The sequence below is a fragment of the Pinus tabuliformis genome, chromosome 1_2, assembly GCF_031772625.1.
Source record: "Pinus tabuliformis cultivar Carrire ecotype Pingquan chromosome 1_2, CPIR1, whole genome shotgun sequence".
Classification (NCBI taxonomy): Eukaryota; Viridiplantae; Streptophyta; class Pinopsida; order Pinales; family Pinaceae; genus Pinus; species Pinus tabuliformis.
The window spans coordinates 994,121,826-994,142,819 of NC_142298.1; the positions used below are offsets into that span (position 1 = coordinate 994,121,826).

The window sequence follows — 20,994 nt, forward strand, 5'->3', positions numbered from 1 at the left end:
AAATCAACAATAAATAATTTTAGTTTATTTTGTTTTAAGAAGAATTTAAGTACGAAACTAGTAACATTTTGTTTTTATTTTAAGTATCATTTTAAAAGATTGGGAAAACATTTTTATTTCAATTGAATTTGATTAATGGTAGGTTAGTCTAGTGAGCAATAGGAAGATGTCTGCAAAGCCTTCTTTCACTACTTGTCCAAATAGAACAACATTGTCCTCCTAACCAACTAAGAGCTTAGTTGGCTTCCTAGATCTAATAAATGTTTTTGCTTCTTGGGTCTTTGTTCCCATAACTCCAAGAACAATGAAGCACAACATGATCCAAGAAAATCATCACAAGGACATATTTCTTCCCAGAATAGTCAATCTTCCAACAAGCTTCAACCTCTTAAACTCCTTTGTCCTCCCTAAACACCACTTCCTCCTCTTTATTTGTGAAGTTTCCATATCCCCTCCTTGAGTCTCCTCAACCACACTCAATAATAGCAATCAACCTCTCTCTTTTAGATTTATTTTTGGAAGAAAGCTGAAAAAATATACATTAAATGACATACATAAAAGAACAATAAATAAAATGCATAGTCTTTCTTTGTAATGCCCCTACCTCATCCTATTATCTTACATTATTTTATTAGTCTATGTGTCGAGTGATTGACTTTTGTGCTTGATTCAAATAAGTATATTAATATATGTATGAGGTATGCGTATGTTAGGTACATACCCACACCTCGAATGAATACGCTAGTATTCTAAAGCTTAATATGTTAGATGATTAAAGAATGGTTAAGCTTAATGTTAGGCTTAATCTTGGTCAATGGATAATCTTGATTAGTGATTAATTAACCTTAAAACTTGATTTATAATTAATGATTATATTTTAAACATGATTCATTTAATAATTAAATTAATAGGATTCTTTAGGTTTGACTAACCTCTGAAGGATAATATTATTTTATTGAATTTTGTTATTTTATTAAATTTATGAGGTGTATTTAGGGTATGAACCACCTGAATGTTAATTAATGGGCAAAGGGGTAGGTGGAGTGATAAGGAGGGTTGTGGCTCAAGGAGGGTGTCAGGGGGGAGTCAAAGGCATTGAATTCGAAGGAATCAAGGGGAATTCATGCCATTGAGGACAGGGGGTTGGTATGGAAGGGGAATTCATGCCATTGATGACAGGGGGTTGGTATGGATGAGTCAGGGAGGCATAAGGTGAGAGGAGGAGAACGAATGAGGGGGTCATTTTGTTTTGTTTTGTTTTTTTTTTTGGAGTTTGAAGCGGGTAAAGAAGAGGAGGAGGATAACCAGGTGAGGATAGTGAGGAGGGAGTATCCAGATTGGTTTGTGGTTGGAGGGTGTTGGATTTATTTCAAACACACTACGATTGTGGTTGGAATTGGGCTTAGATGGCAAGGGCACCTATGGAGGTTCCATGGGCTAGGAAGTCAGATAGACTTTCCTAGTTGGTAGGGTGACATATTCATTCATGTTGTCCCAATAGCAACACCGCAATCGAGCCACCATATCATGTATTGTTGTTGTTGTTGTTTAAAGTTATGTAAATTTCCATAAATCAAATTATTTACATTTTTTAATATGTTGTAAATCAAATCTATTGATGTTATTTTTTTTATATGTTATTGTCAAACAAATTATTGTGTTGCAAATATGTTACTTTCTTTGCTGTGAAATTACGTGAAAAAGTTTGTTTATGGTTGAGGACCCTGGGTCGAGTCTTCACATTCTTCTCATGTTAGCTTATAATGCAACTTCCCCAAAATTTATGACAACTCACCATATCCCTTTAATTCATCCTATTACCCAATAATCAAAATGAAAGAGGGTATTTAATGCTACTAGATATTTATGCATGTAATAAATAATCATTAAACCATACAGTTAGGCACTAAAGAAAAGTGGAGATAACATAATTGTAAAGGAAAAAAATTTATTTACTCTTATTTCTTAAAGAAGGATATCTGCACTTTTTAGTTTGAGGATATATACATTTCTTGATAAACACTAATGATAGAAACAATCTCCAAAAATTTAATGATTTTCTATTTTGATAATCTACAAACCACAAACTCTTTAAGTTTTTCATTTTTTAAAATATACAATAATATATAACAAAAAATTAATATTTCTTTATAAAATTTGAAAAAAATTATAACCAAATTTTATAACAAATTAAATAATTAATCCAACTCATAATATAAAAACTAAATTCCCCTCTTTTAAATTATCCTAATAAATATATTTTCTCAATTATATTTCATTCATATATATATATATATATAAAATATGTCTTTTATGACACATCAGATTTATGTTTCATAAAGGAAATTATATATATATATATATATATATTTTTTTTTTTTTTCTTTTTATCACACATCAAATTTATATTTAATATTTATATAAATATAATTCGGCAAGTCCTATCACTAACTCCGGCTTATGGAATTTTGATATGTAGAATCAATTTGCAGTGGTCCCACCCGTATTAAAAAAATCTAAATTGAAAATAATGTACTTCAATATTTTAATGTAAATTGGCCAAGCTTTTAGAAGGTCAATTTTGGCCAAGCTTTCACTATAACTGTAACATAACCGTGCAAGTCCCATCACTAACTCCAGCCTCTAGAATTTTGATATTTGGAATCAATTTACGATGGACCCACCGATATTAAAAAAATCTAAATTAAAAATAATATACTTTAATATCTTAATGTAAATTGGCCAAACCTTTCATAAGATCAATTTTAGCCAAGCTTTCACAGGGTCAATTTTGGCCAAGCTTTCAAAGGGTCAATTTTGGCCAAGCTTTCACTATAAATGTGATTCAATTTTCCATTAAAATACTTTGACCAACTTATTCGAAAGAAGAAGAAGAAATGAAAACAAAGTACTCAGGAGAATTTCCTCCAAATGAGCCGTGTCCACCGACTCTGAATTTTCGCTTTCTCAGAAATTTCTCCAAACCGACTCTGAGTTCTCGCTATCTCAAGACTTGCGTTCGCTTTACGTTTTCTCATTTTGTTACTTTCTAGATAAAACAGCCCTTTGGTGGGAAAAGAAACAGCATTACAGGAAAGCACGCAATAAAAGATAACATAAAAAAATAATATATATATATATCTTAAATAAAATGTCATTCGATATTTTGTTCTTTTCAAATGAAATTCCATGAACATGCATGCAAAGGCACAGCACTATGCACATTGTTCAGTGCAGTGGGGCACTCTGGATAAATGTAAGGACACAACCCGATTTTCGATGTAGTTTTGTATATTTAAAAACGAACAAAACCCAAAATTCCAACGTAATTGCTGAAGTCGTCTGCTAACTGCTAAATGCCAGAACAATCCAGACAGAATCAATCATATAAATATCAGACTGTGAGGAGCCATAAATGCTAGTGCAGAACACCTCAGGGCAGCTGCTATTATCCGTTACAGTCACACGCAAGGTAAGATCTGCTCTGTATCTTTCTCCAGCATTAATATATTGTAGGCCCGGCACGCTTTGTTCTGCAATTTTTAATGCCAAATGACCATCGTCTGTAACATGATCTCCGTACCATCCTCAATAATTTATGTATCAATGCTTATTTCAATAATGCGCTACTGGAATTGGTGTGTAACATGATCCCTGTACCATCCTTAATAATTTATGTATCAATGCATTATTTGAATAATGCGCTGCTTGTTTGGGTAGATAATGGTTATAAAATGCTCTATAACAACAGTAGCAGGTGAGGGCGTTCGGAGTCTGGTAGGTTGAAGACAGAAGAAGACAAGCCTGCTAGGAATATGAATAATTATTTATAACTTACTTTGCGGGTAAGGGAATATATGGCAGGATCTTCAAATATAATGTTCGGTCTTATTAAACTGGTATTAAGTGAAGACATTAAACTGGTATACACGTCAGTGTTGAGAATGGAAAGAGTCATCTGTGCAGATTCATCTTCCAGCCGTTGCAGTCTGACCAAACGCGTTTGGTGTAGATGATTCTAGATAGTCATGGCATCAGGGGCGTATTTTTTAAATTTTACGCTGGCGAAGCTCAGGGCTCAAACGCAATTCCATGCTTAGTAGACACGCACATTCTCACTTGTGGTTTGGGAGGTCAGTTCTGGCCACACAAGATCACTGTGGCTTGGGAGGTCTGCTCTGGCTTGGCAGGTCTGCACTGGCCGCATAAGATCATAATTGCTTGTGAGGTCCGCACCAGTCTTATATGAGGGTGATGTGTTCCCTTTCACATGAAATGGGTTCACAAGAATGGATCCCACATAGCAGGCTAGGAACCCTTTTTTGATGTACGAAACTTTTCCAGCTGCCTGAAACTTGGTTTGGGAGTTCCACACTGGCCACACAAGATCACTGTGCCTTGGGAGGTCAGCACCAGGCTCAACACACAAAACATTCAGGCTAGAAATCCATTTTTGGTTTGTGAAACGTTTCTAGTTGCGGGAAACTGTTTTGGAAGCTACTCAGTGTTTCCAGTAGTTTCTGGAAACATCTGGGCTGTTTCCAGAAACTGCTGACAATTTCCAGTAAATTTTCACTTTTTTTTAGGCAAAGAAGAAAAAGACAAGAAGGTGATCCTACACTAACCCTAAAAGCGCTTACTAAGCCTAACATTTAAAATAAAAGTCATTCGCAGTGGAAAAAGACCTCTTGTAAGATCTGATTTTTCAAAAGAGAATAGCTCACCAGGGAACAAAAAAGCATTATAGCAGGATATTTAGGCAGATTTTGTTTGATTTTTTTCCTCCGTTTTTGGAAACCATTTTCTAGTGTTTCCTTGTTTCATGTGGTTTCCTTGGTAGACTAACCCAATGTTTTTAATGATTTTGGACGCTTGCTGTATTTGCTTCTGTACACCCATTTCCTGCCGTTTCTTATTTCCCATTTCTGATACTCGGAGACCCATGGGTTGCTTCATAAATCTGGTTCTGCCGGTACAGAGGTCTGAGCTTACTTGATCTTTTTTTCTGGAAATGGCAAAGAGAGTTTTTCTGAGGAAATGTCCGAGTATCATCCATGCTTCTGCCTCTTTTCATTCTGTGTTCAAAGTTTATGCTAAGAAGCTCTTCGTTTTCTTGCCTTCCTCTTTTGAGAGGTGGGCTAGGCATTTATTAAGGTATATTCCCTTAATGTGTGCTTAGAGGATTGGTGGGAACATGGGTGCCTAATGCGTTTATTCCATGGGGAACTCCTTTTACCCATATCCATTGCATAAAATTGGTTCTTAGGATTGTGCCAAAGGCTCTTATGATGTCAACCAAGTATTACAAAAGTTCCTTACCTTTAGTATGCTAACATCTTTTCCTCTAAGGGCATTAGTGTTATTCATTGGTTTATAATTGAAGGATTTAATCTAAATACTAATAATGAAATGAATGAAATGATATTTTAATGTCTAAGAGACTAAAAATAGTCTATGGGACCACCAGTTTCCTTGCTTTTCGCCTCTTGCAATTCAATCTTTTTCTTATTCAAATTGATGATGAGCTGACCCAACCTTTTAACAGTCCCCTCGTTGCTAGCATATTCCTATATTTTAACAGTCCTCTCTAACATATTCCTATATTTTAACAGTCCCCTCGTTGCTAACATATTCCTATATGTAGCTGATGTCTCTGAAAGCATCACATTCCAAAATGAATTGTTTTTCCAATTCCACTGCTCCAGACTTGCAAAATGTACACACCCATTCTTCCCAAGCTTCTTTTAAGTCTTTATAATATCTTAGCTATTTAATTTGCGTCCTTCATCCAGCACTTTTTTCTCACTTTAAACCTTGTATATGGTTCCTATAGAAGCAAAAACATCAATTTTGCATTAATTTTATAAAGAAGGGTTACGGGCTTGTTGAGCCAGTACTCTGAGATTGATGGAAGAGTGACATGCTTCATTCTACATTACATCGCATCTATATGTTAGCTCTTTGTTTTCATTTTTCATCATTGCCCATGATTAATTTTCTCTCTATCATCCCTCTTGGTTTTTGCAAATGATGAATTGTTGTCACAGTGCCATAATTTTAGCAGTTATTAACTTATTTGCTTTCTTTAAAAAGTTAAGAGTAAAAAAACTAGTACATAAAGTGAGTTTGGAGTGTTGGTGCTAATGTAAGAAAGGTTTTTACAAAAAATATCATTATGATATGAAAGAGTCAAACTTGAGGGGGGAAGCATTGATCAGTTGGTCATTTGTTGCCCCAACTAGGTTTACACCATATTTGGTAGCCATGCACAATATCCTAGGACGAACTGTGGGAACCCAAAGTATGACTTGCCTTAGATTTGCCATGAAATTTGAGAAAAAACATGCTCTTCATTGCATATTCATTGCATACGTACTAATATTTTTCTGAGGATTCTTTTGTAATTTGAGTCACATATGCACAAAAAGAGTAGTATTTGGAAGTGTTACAAATCAAACTCTCACTAAAGCAAAAGCCTTGACCAGTATTACTTGGGAGCGGGAGTGAAAGCAGGGAGCGGGAGCGACATTTTCAAAAGCTCCCGGTTTGGGAGCGAATCCCGGAGCGATTTTTTAAAAATATATATATTTTTTATATTTTGATACATATATGTCAACAAAAACATGTAGAATGATGAATTAGATATAAAAAACATAAAAAAACATAGATTGATCATTGAACCATATCACATCAATCATCTAGAAGTTGTAATCTTCATCAACCACAAAAAAACATAGATTGAACATAAAAAAACATAGATTGATCATTGAACCATATCACATCAATCATCTAGAAGTTGTAATCTTCATCAACCACGTCCACAAGTTAGTAACATACATATTACAACATATTGAGTCTCATGAATCATGATTCATCAATTTTAAAGTTTCAACTTCAAGCTTTCAAAATTGAAAATTCAATATATAACATTTATCATCATTGATCACCAAAGTTGTACTTGTAAGCTAAGTTTAACCATTACAAGAAATAATATCTAACTATTAACATGAAATGAAATGTTATAAAATGAATTATGAAATGAAATGAAACAACTTTCACGAAGCATCATATTCATAATTCAGAATCATTACCAAGGAGTTATAATTGCCAACTTCAAACTTTAAATTTTCATTGTCACAGTCATATATTGTTTACAAAAAATATCATTATGATATGAAAGAGTCAAGAGTCAAGAGTCAAGACTCAACAGTTATGAAATCTAATAGAAACTAGAAAAGACAAGTAAACTATAAATCTATTATCTACTACTGCATGTGGCCCTTGCCACGACAGTCTACTGTATGAGCAGGTCGTGGTGGTCTTCTAGGAGTCTCCTGCACAGACCAACGACCAGAACTAGAAGGCACATGCCCTCCACGTGAGGGTGTAGATGGAGGTGGCGACAGCAAAGGAACAAGACTTGGAACTCGAGCACTGCTACTGGATGGTGGAGGTGGCATGACTGCTGCTTCATCTTCCTCCCTTATAAGTTCCTCTTCCATTTCTTCAAGATGTATAGTGCCATCCTCCAAATTGTCATCCTCTGGGTGGTTGTCCCAGATTTTATATGTTGGATCCTCATAAGCCCGATCACAATAATGACTCAACAACCTCAAGTTGTAGTGCACATAAACCAAGCTTTTTGCCCGATTTTCATTGAGTCTGTTTCTTTTCACATTATGTATGACGCTGTAGGTGCTCCAACACCTCTCTGCAGAAGAAGTATTTACAACCTGTGATAGAACTTTTTTTGCCAATTTTGGCAAAAGTCCATGGCTGCCATATGTTTCCCACCATGTGAGAGCATCAAATTTGTCTTCTGTCTTCCATTGCATGGAAGGTACCAAACAAATCAGTGCCACTGAAGTATCTGCCTATTTCAAGGCGCACACTAGCACATTCCTCCTTGTCAGGTATCAACTTTTCTAATGCTTCCAAATATCCTTTAGATACCTCTTCATCTATATGGGGTTTGGTCCTAACCCCACCCCCTGGTGCAGGTTGGCCCAACCAAGATGTAGAGTAGTATTTTGGTGTAAGGATATACGCCAAGCAATGTAGTGGAAGATTAAGTTTATTCCACCGTACACACACACAATCGTGAATCAGTTTGTACAAGTCGGGATCATTGTTATGAACAATATCTTTTATTTGCCCCAACATGGTATCCATCTGCTCATACACCTCGCCAATCACTGGTTTATCTATATCTGCAAACCGAATCATGTGATAAATGGGCTTGGTGAAATCCAATACTTGCCTCACACGTGCCCAAAACATACCATCAAGAGCGGCCTCCTCCACTAGTTCAAAACCTCGCCTGTCAGCTGCATTTGTAGCCCTTTCCTTTAATACCTGCCAGTGTGGACTTGATACCATGCTAGCCAATGACTCTCTTACCTTCAAAAGGCGCCTGAAGGTGAGGTAATAGCTACCAAATCTAGTCCTCGCAATCTTCAACAACTCCAATCTTGAGTGACTGCGGAAAAGGCCATGGGTATTGCTATGATTTGTAATAAATTTTATCATTTGTTTGCCTTTCTTGTACAAATCACCAATCCATTTGTATTGTTCATTTTTGTTCTTAACAACATCATGCATAAAAAGGTTCAATGTGTGAACCAAACACCCAGACCAAAATATGTTGGGGTATTTATCCTCAATAATTGCTCCTGCTAACTTACAATTAGGAGCATTATCAGTGATGACTTGGATGACATTGTATGGCCCAATACGGTCAATTGTTTCAAGTAATGCTTCTGCAATGTTGATGCCGGTCTTTAACTTCTCTGGTAATCATATGCATTTAGAAAGATGGCACCATTAATAGACACAGCAAGAACACTTATCAATGGCTTGACTTTTACATTTGTCCATCCATCAGATACAATGGACACCCCATGGTCAGTCCAAGAACTTGTCATTCTATTCAAAGAATGTGATATTTTTGCTTTTTCATGATCAAGTCCAACGGTTCTTGCCTTGTCATACCCAGGGCTCTTGTATCCTTTAGGGGCATCATTTATGGCAGAAACCATTTCGTGCCAATAAGGTGAGCGAAGAACATTGAATGGTATCCCACATGCATAGAGAAACCTGTAAACTTTTGAATTCACATCATTCCCACACCCTTCATCTAGGAAATCTGATATGGTTCTACGCCTTAAAGTTGGTGACCCTGTGCCTCCATATCCACTGCCTTGGGAGGATGCTGAAGGAGTTCTTTGTGCTTGTGATTGCGAGCTTGGTTCAAAGAAACCCCTTGATTTTTTAGATTTGTATTGGGCTTCCTCCTCTTCCCTTATGTATTTGGCTCTATCTGCTGCTGACACACCTGCACAAGTTTTGATTCCTATTTGTTTATCTCCATCCCATGGCATTTTCCCACAGAGGTGTTTTCTGGCACGGGTGTATGAACCTGTGTAATTATTGTTGCAATGGGGGCAATGAAATTTAGTGGTTCCACCCCCTTTCCCTGCTTCAGGCCTGTTAACATATTTCCACAATGGGGTTTGGTCTTGTTTAGTTTTTCAGCTGCTGAATCATGTTCACCCTCCTCCAGCTCCTCCTCACCGGGGTTTTCATCAAATCCACTTTGTCCCCCTTCTTCATCCCCTTCTTCATTTTGAACCCTCCTTTTCCTACTCTCCAGCACCATAATAACCAGAAAAGGAACCAAGAAGAAGAAAATGCCAAGAAATATAACCATGATGTTTGAAATTTGTAGTTTTGAATCTGCAAAATTTAATAAAATGGAATGGGAATGGGAATGGCCCAATGGGAAACCGAAATAGAGAAAAATTTATTTATTTATTTAGAAATTAGGAGTAAATTAATAAACATTAAAAAAAAAATTGCTAACCTACCTCAAATGCGCCCAAGACTCCTTGCTCCTTGGCACCTTGCTCTCAGTCTCACTCCTTGCTCTCAGTCTCACTCAAGTCACAATGAATCATAAAAGCCCTCCCTCCCTCATTATATAAAAAAAAATCGATTTTTTAGCCGTGCGATTTTTTTTTTCTCGCCGAATTCACTCCTGGCCTTCGCACGTGTCGCTCTGGGTGCGAAATTTAAAGCCCGAGAGCGATCGCTCCCTGACCGCTCCTGGGCTTTAAATTTCGCTCCCGGATTTGGGAGGGAGTGCAAATTATTTTATCAGGAGCGCGCTCCCTACCCGCTCCTGCCTGGAGCGTGGATTGAGAGCGGGATCGAGAGGGGGGGGGCTCCCTCGCAACACTGGTCCTGACTTTGGTTGGAGAGCCTAGAAGCAACTACTAGGCAAGCCACCCATTCTCACCTTGGTGCCCTTGCCTCTGGCTTTAAAGCTAAGAAAGGGACTTCAAATTAAGCTAGATCATTGTAGATAAAGTGTTGCAAGCTTTTCATTGACAAGATGCTTGTGGCTGTTTAAGAATGAATAAAGCAAATAAACTTCACCCAACCACTGAGAAAGCGCTTCAAAGGTTTTGCCAACATGAATTAGAAGAAAATCTTGCTCATCAAACATACGAAGTTCAATTTATTCTCCTAGCGATGCCAATATTTTAATCCAGAATCAAACTTAATTGCTGGAAATACAATGATGATTAACTTTAACTTATGTGAATGCCCACAATGAGATGTGTCACCATATGCTTGTTAAAGTGCTGTTTCTAGTCAATATTTAGCTCAGAAAAGTGTAACAGAATGTGATCAACTTATTTCTCAAATGCCGTTGTTTATCTACACCTGTGTGTTGTTGATGTAGACTAATCGAGGGGCACCCCTTATCTGTACTTAGTGGAGTTGCTCACGAAACTCTCCACAGGTTACTATTTATAGAATGCCACCAATCAGACTCAAGACATCAATGATTGCCCCTAAAGTTGCTTGACAGCCCAGTATGGGGAAATGTTGTGGCAGATAGTTCAATTAGATGTTAGATCAACAAATAATAAAGAAAAAACATAATGTCTACTCAATTAAAAAAGTAATAAAAAATAAAAATAGTAAAAATAATAGGTTGCTAAATTTAATTTCTTATATTGCAATTTTGTTTTAATAATAAAATTAAAAACAATTTTTTTTTCCAAAAAAATCGGATATCACGATATAATAAATTTAAATAATGAAATAATATATTTGTTAATATCTCATAATGTTTAAATTAATAAATAATAAATTTGTTATATAATAAATTTAAATAATGAAAATACATATTTGTTAAATTTAAATAATATCTCATAATGTTTAAATTTAGTTAATAACCATACATATATATGCTATGCTTATCTTATTAAAAAATTAAAAATAATAAAACATATCAAAGAAAAATGCCATATATATATTATATATAGAAATATTCTGAGGATTTTAATAGAATTAGAAATAAGAATATTCTATATATAGTAATGTGAAATATATAAAAAATTCCAATAGTAGTTATAAATTATAAAACCGTTTTACCATATAAATTAAAGTAATGATGATTCATCTTCATAACCATGATATTTCAAAACTTCATGTTTAAATTTAGTTAATAAATATATAAAAACTTAATGTTTACAATAAATTCCTTTTCTAAGCTTTGTGTGTATCACATTAAAAAAAGTAAAATTATAAAAATTATAAAACATGCTTTGTTTTGTCATGTGCATATGTATGTAGTTTGATGTATTATGAGGATTTTAATAGAATTAAAAATTAGAATATTTCTATATCTAGAGATGTGAAATATATGTGTGTGTAAAAAGAACCAACATATGTCCATTTTAACTTCGAATCTATAAGTTTTTAGAAGGATCAAATCTCTCAAGATGCAAATCTTTCCTCAAATTTTGAACTCAAAAAGAGGATTGCATCTTGAGAGATCTGATCCCTCTTGGTGCTTGATAGTGTTGAATTTTGTAACTATGGTCGGTCTTCATAATTGATATTTTAGCCCTCCAAATATATATAATAATAAAGACATAACATGTTCTTCATGTCGGCTTCAAATAAAAGGAATTATGAATTTTCAAATATTAAATTTTTGCTTCCAAAATGTAAGGTCGGCTTTAAGTTGGATCTAGTGAAGAGACACACCATTTTGGCCTCCGAGGATCACTGTATATGTGCCATTCGACCTCCTCCTCAAGGACAATTCAGATTTCTCATAAGAAGATATTTTTTGCTCATTTAGATGAAGAAGACAAAGAAGAAGAAGGCTGAAGTTCTCTAACAGTTGACCAAGTTTTTCTCTCTCTTGTTTGACCAAGCACACGGGGCATCCTTCTCTTTCTACAGTTTTGCACGTGTGGAATTTCAGTGTACTATTGGGCAACAAGTCTGAGTTTTTTTGGGCGCAAGAGAAGGCTGAAATTCGGCCCTAGTAGATCAGACCAGGTCAAATTGTTTGGGCAGCAGATTGACTTGTCTAGAGGGCAGCTTGACCAGGTGTGACCAGGGCTATGTTACTCGTCAGTTTGACTTGAAGAATTTGATGTATCTCTGTTGAACTGAATAATTTCTCTAAATACTTATGTCTCTTGTTTGGTTCTCTTTATGATCTTTTTTTCATAAATATTACTATTGATATCTTCTCTGTAATTGCTTAATGATGAATGAAAATATGAAAACAATTAAATCATTATAAGTAATTATCACTTTAGAAGACCTACAAAAAATTAACATGGTACCAGAGCCTGGGTGAAAGAGAAGGCTTGCCAAGTCTTGAAGAAAACCCAGATCTTTGAAAATGAATCCATAGTCAACTAATCTCTGTGCTAAGAAAATAAGTCTGCCCTAGAAGTAATCCAAGCCACCTTAAATCTGAATTTTTATCTCCTTGAAAAACCCTAGATAGGAGGCCTCAAAACAAGGTCAAAATTATCAGAAGGCCGAAAGGCCTCAGTTCGAATCTTAGGAATGTCAAAAAGGCGTCAGAAGTTGGGTGCAAGAGGTCGAGCGTCTCAAGATTGTCCTCAGGAAGGCTGAAGGTTCATTTTTCTATTGAAAATAATACCCCTTTCTTATGGAGATAAGATTAACATTGCTAGAAGAAAAGAACTTGATCCATTTTAAGATTTGTTTGAGATCATGATGATATTTTGAGATGGATGAAATTCTTTTTGAAAGATTGAGCTACTTCAGAACTAGAAATATCCTTGTACCTATTACTATTGTGGTTCAAAGAAAGGCATGAGAAACCCAAATCTTCTGAAATAGATCAAAGAAGCCTCAAAAGGTGGTTGGGAGAATTTTTGTTTTAACAGGCTAAGGACTAAGTCGAGACTAGACAGTGTGTAAGGCATCGTGATCTATCTAGCTAAAACATAGGTCACGTCTAGTTCGTTACAATTCTTAAACATGAAAGATTTCAAATTCATGTCTGCCAAATGCTGAGTTAGCTTGGATACCTACAGTGGACACCTTGATGTTATGAGAGCTCCATCCATTCCTCTTTGGAAAGCTGCAAAGGAATCACAGAGCAAAGCATTGAGTGGCTTATTCTATGGAATAAATACTACTTAAAGCACCTTTGCATACTGGTTATGGCAAATCTCATGGTTAAGGCTGTAATAGATATAAATTTAAAGTCCTTTCAAGTTTCAAATGCCTGAAGGTTGTTATTTCTTTATGGAGGGCATTGGAATGCCATGATCTCATCCTCTAAAGATATCTTACCTTCACTTTGTTGACATGATAACTGGAAGGGTGATTCCCTTGCTATACAGAGGGACAAAGATCCTACGACACATTCTCTTCTGGTTTTGATACTTATATACAACAGGATAATCTGCACATAAATTTTTGGGCTTAGGGTTTGTATACCCTAGAAGATCTGATAGCATATAACCCAATATCATCACAATTTTGAATATTGAATTATGATTCAAAGTAAGATAAAGCTATTAAGGAAAATATATGATCTTGTGACCAAAATGTTTGGCATCCTGAAACATGATGTACTGATTGAAGTTCAGGTTTGGACCTGTGTAAGATATGTATTCAAGAACATAAATGGTGCTAAGATCTAAATCTTTGAAGCCATATACCTTACACTACAATGAAAATATCTTATATGACTGAATAAGGGTTTTAGTATTGCATTGCACCATTGTGATTATGGTTGTGCCATTACTTATATGGCAAAACTTCAGAAATATGAGGACACATCTCTGGAGTTCCTCTTTGAGCCAGAGGAAGTTAAGAAGGTCATTTGCAAGCAATATTGTCGTAGGATTGCTTGAGCCAAGAAGAAGTTATTCAACCTTTGAGAAGCTTGGTTATCAAATCTGAAGCAAATCCCTTGAAGTGTTTGGTTAAGGCAAAATGCATCTTGGATACACTTGTTTCAAGTGTCATGAACTGATAGGACATTTTGGTGATTTGAATTTAAATCATGCTCAAGGGTTGAGTTTAGTTTTGATGACATGATCTAATTATTGATGCTGCTACAATAAGATGGTCAAGTTACTTGGTAGGACCAAGGGTAATCATCTGGCATGCACTACTCAAAATTTGTTGATAACAAAGTCTGTTGGACTTGCAAAAGATGAGTATTATAAGAACTAGGGTTTGTAAATCCTAGAAGACTATTTGCCTTGGATGTGAAAGCCCTAGGGTTTGTGGTTAAAACCCTAGAGCTGGACCTAGATCAACGTTTCTGCTGAAAGAAGAAACCCTAACTCATGCAAAGTAACTGATAATGAAGACAAGGATGACAAATTTGCCTTGGGTGATTTATTCAAGTTGGCAAGGATCAAGAGGGAGTTGACAAATCCCTTCAATCGATCAAAAGATAAGTAACTTATATCTCTCTTGATTATTGTTGTTGTTTTTACTATTAGTTAGCCTCTTTGCATCTTTTGCTTGATTATAATTCTTCTTCCATTGCATCTTTTGCTTGATTATAATTCTTCTTCCATTGCATCCTAGTGAGATTTGTAGGTATATTTTGAAGGTTGCCAAGGCTATGGTAGCATATGAAAGTATTGGAAGAACAAAGCAAAGTTTATGGCAAGAGGATTCTCTCAAAAGTAATTTGTGTTCGAGAGGGAGCAATAGTACCATGCCAAATGATCAAAAGAGCTTCTAATTCAGAGGGAGCAGATTGTTAGGCCAACAAGTCTAGAAGAAATATGTATATTAAAATTGTACCGAGACTTGAAGGGAAGTCAATGGTGACTTCTAAGGGGATCTACAAGACCTAGCATGCAATAGATGGCAACATAGAGTAGTATAAAGCAAGATTCAAAAAAATCTCCTAGTAAGAGAGAAGACTATGTTAAGACATTTGCTCCAAACTGTCAGGTACACTCTTGTTTAAAATTATTATCCCTGTTATTTTTGTTGAAGCACTGTTTTCCTCAATGAAGTAATTGTGGAAGAAGTGTACATAGAGCTACCTCAAGATTTTGAGGTATATGAGGAGTCTCATGTTTGCAACAGAAGCAGGCCTTGTACAGACATGTTAGACTTTGTATACTTGGATTGATGGATCATGACCGATCTTGTTATTATATGACCTATCTCCGATGAAAGTGTGATAGGGGGAGCAATGTGAAAATTCCTAATCCTCAAGGAACCCCTACTGCAGCAAATCTGATTTACTTTTCCTACTACTTAAAATAAATTCTGTTGCAGATATCACACCGTAATACAGAAACAAACACATGTACAAGAATCAACACATTGACACAGATATTTTGGACAACAGTCCCCGGAAAAACCCAATGTGGGAAAACCAGTGCAGCAAGGGAAGATTTAATTATTCAGCAATTCTTTAGTACAACAGGGTGCCAAACTGGCTTACCCATAGAGAGAAAAATTCTCCAGCACTTCTCCCAGTCCCAACGTTAGCTTGGCTGACCTCTGTGTGGCTCCCAGACACTTCGTGTCAGCCCCTACTTGACTGCGTCAGCCCTGGGCCTCTCTGCATCACCCCCATAGGCCCTCTAGTGTCTGCGCAGTTTCCTGCTACCTCTATGTCTGTCTGAAATGCCTTGCGTTTGCCTCTCCTGCCTCAGTGCTGGTCTCCAGTGGCTGATCCCGTCTCTCTGTTTTGTACTTGCTGCCTCCTGACTGCTCACCAGACCACTAGTTCAAATTTCTCAGCTAATCCCGCTCTAGAAATTGAATTGATTGGTCTCCCTTAGTATGTTCTCCAAGTGACCCTCAAGCCTCCTCTTATACTTTTCTCGTTGACAAATCAACGACTGAGATTAAGTCCCTAATCAACGGCTAAGATTAACTCTGGCTTGATCCATGACTTTTGGACCCTTCTAACACAATTTTATATTAATTCACATTAATATTTTATTTTCCCTAAGTTTAGATTTAGGGACTCCATTAAAAATATTAATTATTTTAATATCTCCCAAACTGTTTAGAATCTGCCCAAACCATTTCTGGGTATTGGAGATCTCATGCGCTTTAGCCTCTCCACCAATTTTCGTGGCTAGAGCACATCCAATGCTACCCCAAATCAACACTCCCTCTTAGCGAGGACTGTACTCTAGTAATACTCCTCGCTGAGTATTACCTTGATCATCCAGCATCAGTCCTTGTGCTGATGCTAAGCCTCCCTACCCAACATCCTCTGCACTGCTGCATCCTGTACTGCTGCCCATGGCTCTGCTACTGCCACTACTGCATCTGTATGACAACTCCCTCTGCATTCGTGTTGTTGTTGGTCCTTTCTCCCAACACTGCATCTGCATTGCAACTCCTTCTGCATCTGTGCTGTTATCACTCCCATTTCTGCTACTGAAAGGAGTTCTTTACCATCCCCAACTTTTCCCTGAAGTAGTCAACCTTTGTCCTTCCAAGGGCCTTGGTGAGGATGTCCGCCACTTGTTCTCTTGTAGGAGTGTAGCTCAATTGTACAGCTCCTCATTGGACACAGTCTCTGATAAAGTGACACCGGATATCAATATGCTTCAACCTATCATGAAACACTGGATTCTCAGAGAGCTTGATGCAACTCTGATTATCGCACATGATCCTAGTCGCCTCCATATTCCTTCTGAATAGGTTCACAAGTAGTTTTCTAAGCCATATGGCCTCACACAAAGTTGTGCTTGCCGCCATATATTCTGCCTCAAATGAGCTCAGAGCCACGGACTTCTGTTTCCTACTGCACTAGGAGGTCATTCCTGATCCAATGTTGAAACAGTACCCAGAGGTACTTTTCCGATCCATTGAACTTCATGCCCAATTTGCATCAGTAAATCCACTCAAACTGATATCCTTACCTTTGGTGTACAAGAGTCCATAATCGACTGTTCCCTGTAAATACCTGAGAACATGTTTGGCTGCTGCCCAGTGTGCCCTCTTCGGTTCCACCATGAATTGACTGAGGGTGTTGACAGCGTAGCAAATGTCTGGCCTTGTATTGACCAGATACATTAGGGACCCTATGAGCTGCCTGTATAGGGTGGGATCAACATCCTTGTCTTTTGATGCATCAATCTTCTTCCAGTTGGTGATCATTGGAGTAGCCATGGGTCTACAGTCCTCCATCCCGAATCTTTTCAGGATTTCTGTAGCATACCTCCCTTGCCTAAGGAAGATTTCACCCTTCTGCTGCCAAACTTCCAACCCTAGGAAGTAATGCATTTGTCCCAAATCCTTCATATCGAATTCTGTGGCTAGATTCTTCTTGCAGTCCCCAATGAGCCTGGATGATCCTGTTGGAAAGAGATCATCCACATACAATACTAAGATTAGCGTCTCGTTCTCTACAACCAGATAGTAGAGATTCAGATCTGTGTCACTTTTAACAAATCCCATGTTCTTCAAGTAGCCGTCTATTTGACCATACCATGCTCTAGGTGCCTATTTCAGCCCATACAAGGCTTTCTTCAGTCAGCATACATGAGACTTCTTCTCATGTGTCTCAAAGCCCTCTGGTTGTTCAATGTATACCTCTTCTTCTATTACCCCGTTTAGAAAAGCCGTTTTGACATCCATCCGATGAATCTCCCATCCCATCTGAGCTGCAAGAGATATCACGGTTCTAATAGACATATACCTGGCTACTGGGGCGAAGGTCTCCTCGTAGTCAATTCCTTCCTTTTGAGCATACCCCTTAGCCACAAACCTGGCCTTGTATTTCTCAACACTGCTGTCTGCAACGTATTTGATCTTGTAGATCCATCTCGAACCTACCACTGATCTGTCTTGAGGCGTTGGCACTACCTCCCAGACATCGTTCACCCTTATGGAGTTGTACTCCTCTACCATCGCATCTAGCCAAACCTGATGTTGAGCTGCCTCTTTGAAACTGGTAGGCTCCCCATCCTGAGCTACTAATTATTGTTTCTTGGCGCACCGATGAAGTCCTCTACATCTCGCAGAATCTGACGAAGTTCCCTGCTAGTTCTTTCTCTGCCAGTAGGTGCTTTTGTTAGCTCCTCCTCCTCATCTTGAGAATCTTCCTGACCTAAGGAAGAATTTTTTACTTCCGTTGGTTGTAGAGGCTTAACCAACGGCTCCTCTTTTCACTGCTCCTTGGAAGGCATCTCACAAGATTTTCTGAAATCCCTGTCCTCGATGAACTTTACATCTCGTTAAACTACTACCTTCCTGCTCCCGGGAAGGTAGATTCTGTATGCCTTAGCATTCTCGTTATATCCCACTAGATATCGCTTTTCTGTAGTTTGATCTAGCTTCTTCCTTTTTTCCTCTGGTATGCGGCAATATGCTAAACTCCCAAATATCCTGAAATGACCGACTTCAAGTGTCTTCCCTGTGAAAACTTTCTCTGGAGTAATCTCGCCCAACGCCCGATGAGGAGTCCTATTCTGAACATAGACTGCTGTGTTGCATGCTTCCGCCCACAAGAATTTTGGCATATCCTAATCATACATCATGGCCCTAACTGCTTCTACAATAGTCCTGTTCTTTCTTTTTGCTACTCCATTTTGCTCCGGTTTGTAGGGAGCTGTCCACTCTTTTCTGATGCCCTCCTTAGTGCAAAAATCAGTGAAGTAATTATCGACATACTCTCCACCATTATCTGAGCGCAGAACTTTTATTTTCTTCCCAGTCAAATTCTCCACCAGAGCCTTGAACTCTTTGAATCGACAGAAAACCTTGTCCTTGGTTTTTAGAAAATAAATCCAAGTTTTCCTTGAGTGGTCATCAATGAAGGTAAGGAAATACTCGGCACCAGTGAGAGCTTTGACGGACATAGGTCTGCAGATATCTGAGTGTATCAATCCTAGTATACTCTTGGCCCTGTGTTTGCTCCTAGGAAATGCTGCCTTGGCATACTTTCCTAGAGCGTGTCCTCTGCATACATCATCTCGTTTCGTACTCAGATTCGGAACTCCTGTTACAATGCTCTTGAGAATTCTCAGAGCTCCATGGTGCAAATGACCCATTCTTTTGTGCCATAGTTCATTCAAGTCCTTGTCTTCATGAATGTCTATTAGTGCCATTGGTGATTCTAGTTGTAATCTATACAACCTGTTACTTTTGATCTCGATTTGCACTTTCTTTGACGTATACCTTCTCCTTGATGAAGTAGACGTCATAGCCCTTGCCTTGAAGTTGCGACATGGAAAGTAAGTTCATCCCCAATCCTAGTACATGCAGCACATTTGTAGCACGGAACCGTTCTCCCGATTCTGTTTGAAAAACTATGGTACCCTTCCCTACTGGAGTACACTTTGCCTTGTTCCCCATGGTGATCTGAAAGTTCATTTTCTCTTCTCGATATTCTGAGAAACATTCCCTGATTCCTGTCATATGCCATGAGGCTCCACTGTCTATATACCACACTTTTGATGATGCAAAACTAGTCATACAAGCCACTTCTTCTTCCAGCCTGGAAGCCAACATAGAGAAATCGAAGTCTCTTTCTCTTGTGCAATCTTCTGAAAATCTGTGCGAGTCCCCTGACGTGGATGCCTCTGCATTGTGGTCTCGACCCATAACTGATTTTCCTTTCCTGTCTCTGATTACTCGCTCCGATACCATGTGAAAATTCTATCATTGCAACATTTGATTTACTTTTCCTACTTATTCTTCAATAAGTTATTTATGAAATTCCTTCAATAAACATTAAAATAAATTCTGCTGTGAATATCACACCGTAATACAAAAACAAACACATGTACAAGAATCAACACTTTGACACAAATATTTTGGACAACAGTCCCTGAAAAAACCCAATGTGGGAAAACCGGTGCAACAAGGGAGGATTTTATTATTCAGCAATTCTTCAGTATAATAAGGTGCCAAACTGGCTTACCTACAGAGAGAAAAATTCTCCAGCACTTCTCCCAGTCCCAACATCAGCTTGGTTGACCTCTGCGTGGCTCCCAGACACTTTTTGTCAGCCCCTGCTTGATTGCGTCAGCCCTGGGCCTCTCTGCATCACCCACGTAGGCCCTTTAGTGACTGCACAGTCTCTTGCTGCCTCTGCACCTGCCTGAAATGCCCTGCGTCTGCCTCTCTTGCTTCAGCGCTGGTCTCCAGTGGCTTATTCCATCTCTCTGTTCCGTACTTGCTGCCTCCTGACTGCTCACCAGACCACTAGTTCGAATTTCTCAGCTAACCCCGCTCCAGAAATTGAACTCACTGGTTTCCCTCAGTGTGTTCTCGAAGTGACCCTCAAGCCCCCTCTTATACTTTTCTCGTTGACAAATCAACGACTAAGATTAAGTCCCTAATCAACGACTAAGATTAACTTTGGCTTGATCCATGACTTTTGGACCCTTCTAACACAGTTTTATATTAATCCACATTAATATTTTATTTTCCCTAAGTTAGACTTAGGGACTCCATTAAAAATATTAATTATTTTAATATCTCCCAAATTGTTTAGAATTTGCCCAGACCATTTTTGGGTATTGGAGATCTCATGTGCTTTAGCCTCTCCATCAATTTTCGTGGCTAGAGCACATCCGATGCTACCCCAAATCAACACGGTGCAACAACTGAGGGCTTTTATTATTAAGCAGTAGTGAAATTTTGAGTACAATTTGGATGCCTGAAATTGGCAATCCATAGAGAAAAATATTG

At 37.7% G+C, this 20,994-nt stretch overlaps 1 protein-coding gene across 4 annotated transcripts in view; it reads left to right on the forward strand.

The window, feature by feature from the left end:
- The first annotated feature begins 3,100 nt into the window (after positions 1-3,100).
- LOC149209399 (putative 1-acyl-sn-glycerol-3-phosphate acyltransferase 5) overlaps positions 3,101-20,994 on the forward strand; it is a 246,179-nt gene continuing 228,285 nt past the window's right edge. For 2 of the 4 annotated variants that reach the window (XM_089396354.1, XM_089396355.1), the window contains exons 1-2: positions 3,102-3,256; positions 3,364-3,472. The gene's annotated coding sequence lies outside the window, so the exon portion shown is untranslated. Of the gene's footprint in view, positions 3,473-20,994 lie in introns of all 4 variants that reach the window. The other 2 variants (XM_089396357.1, XM_089396356.1) reach the window with 2 other exon arrangements.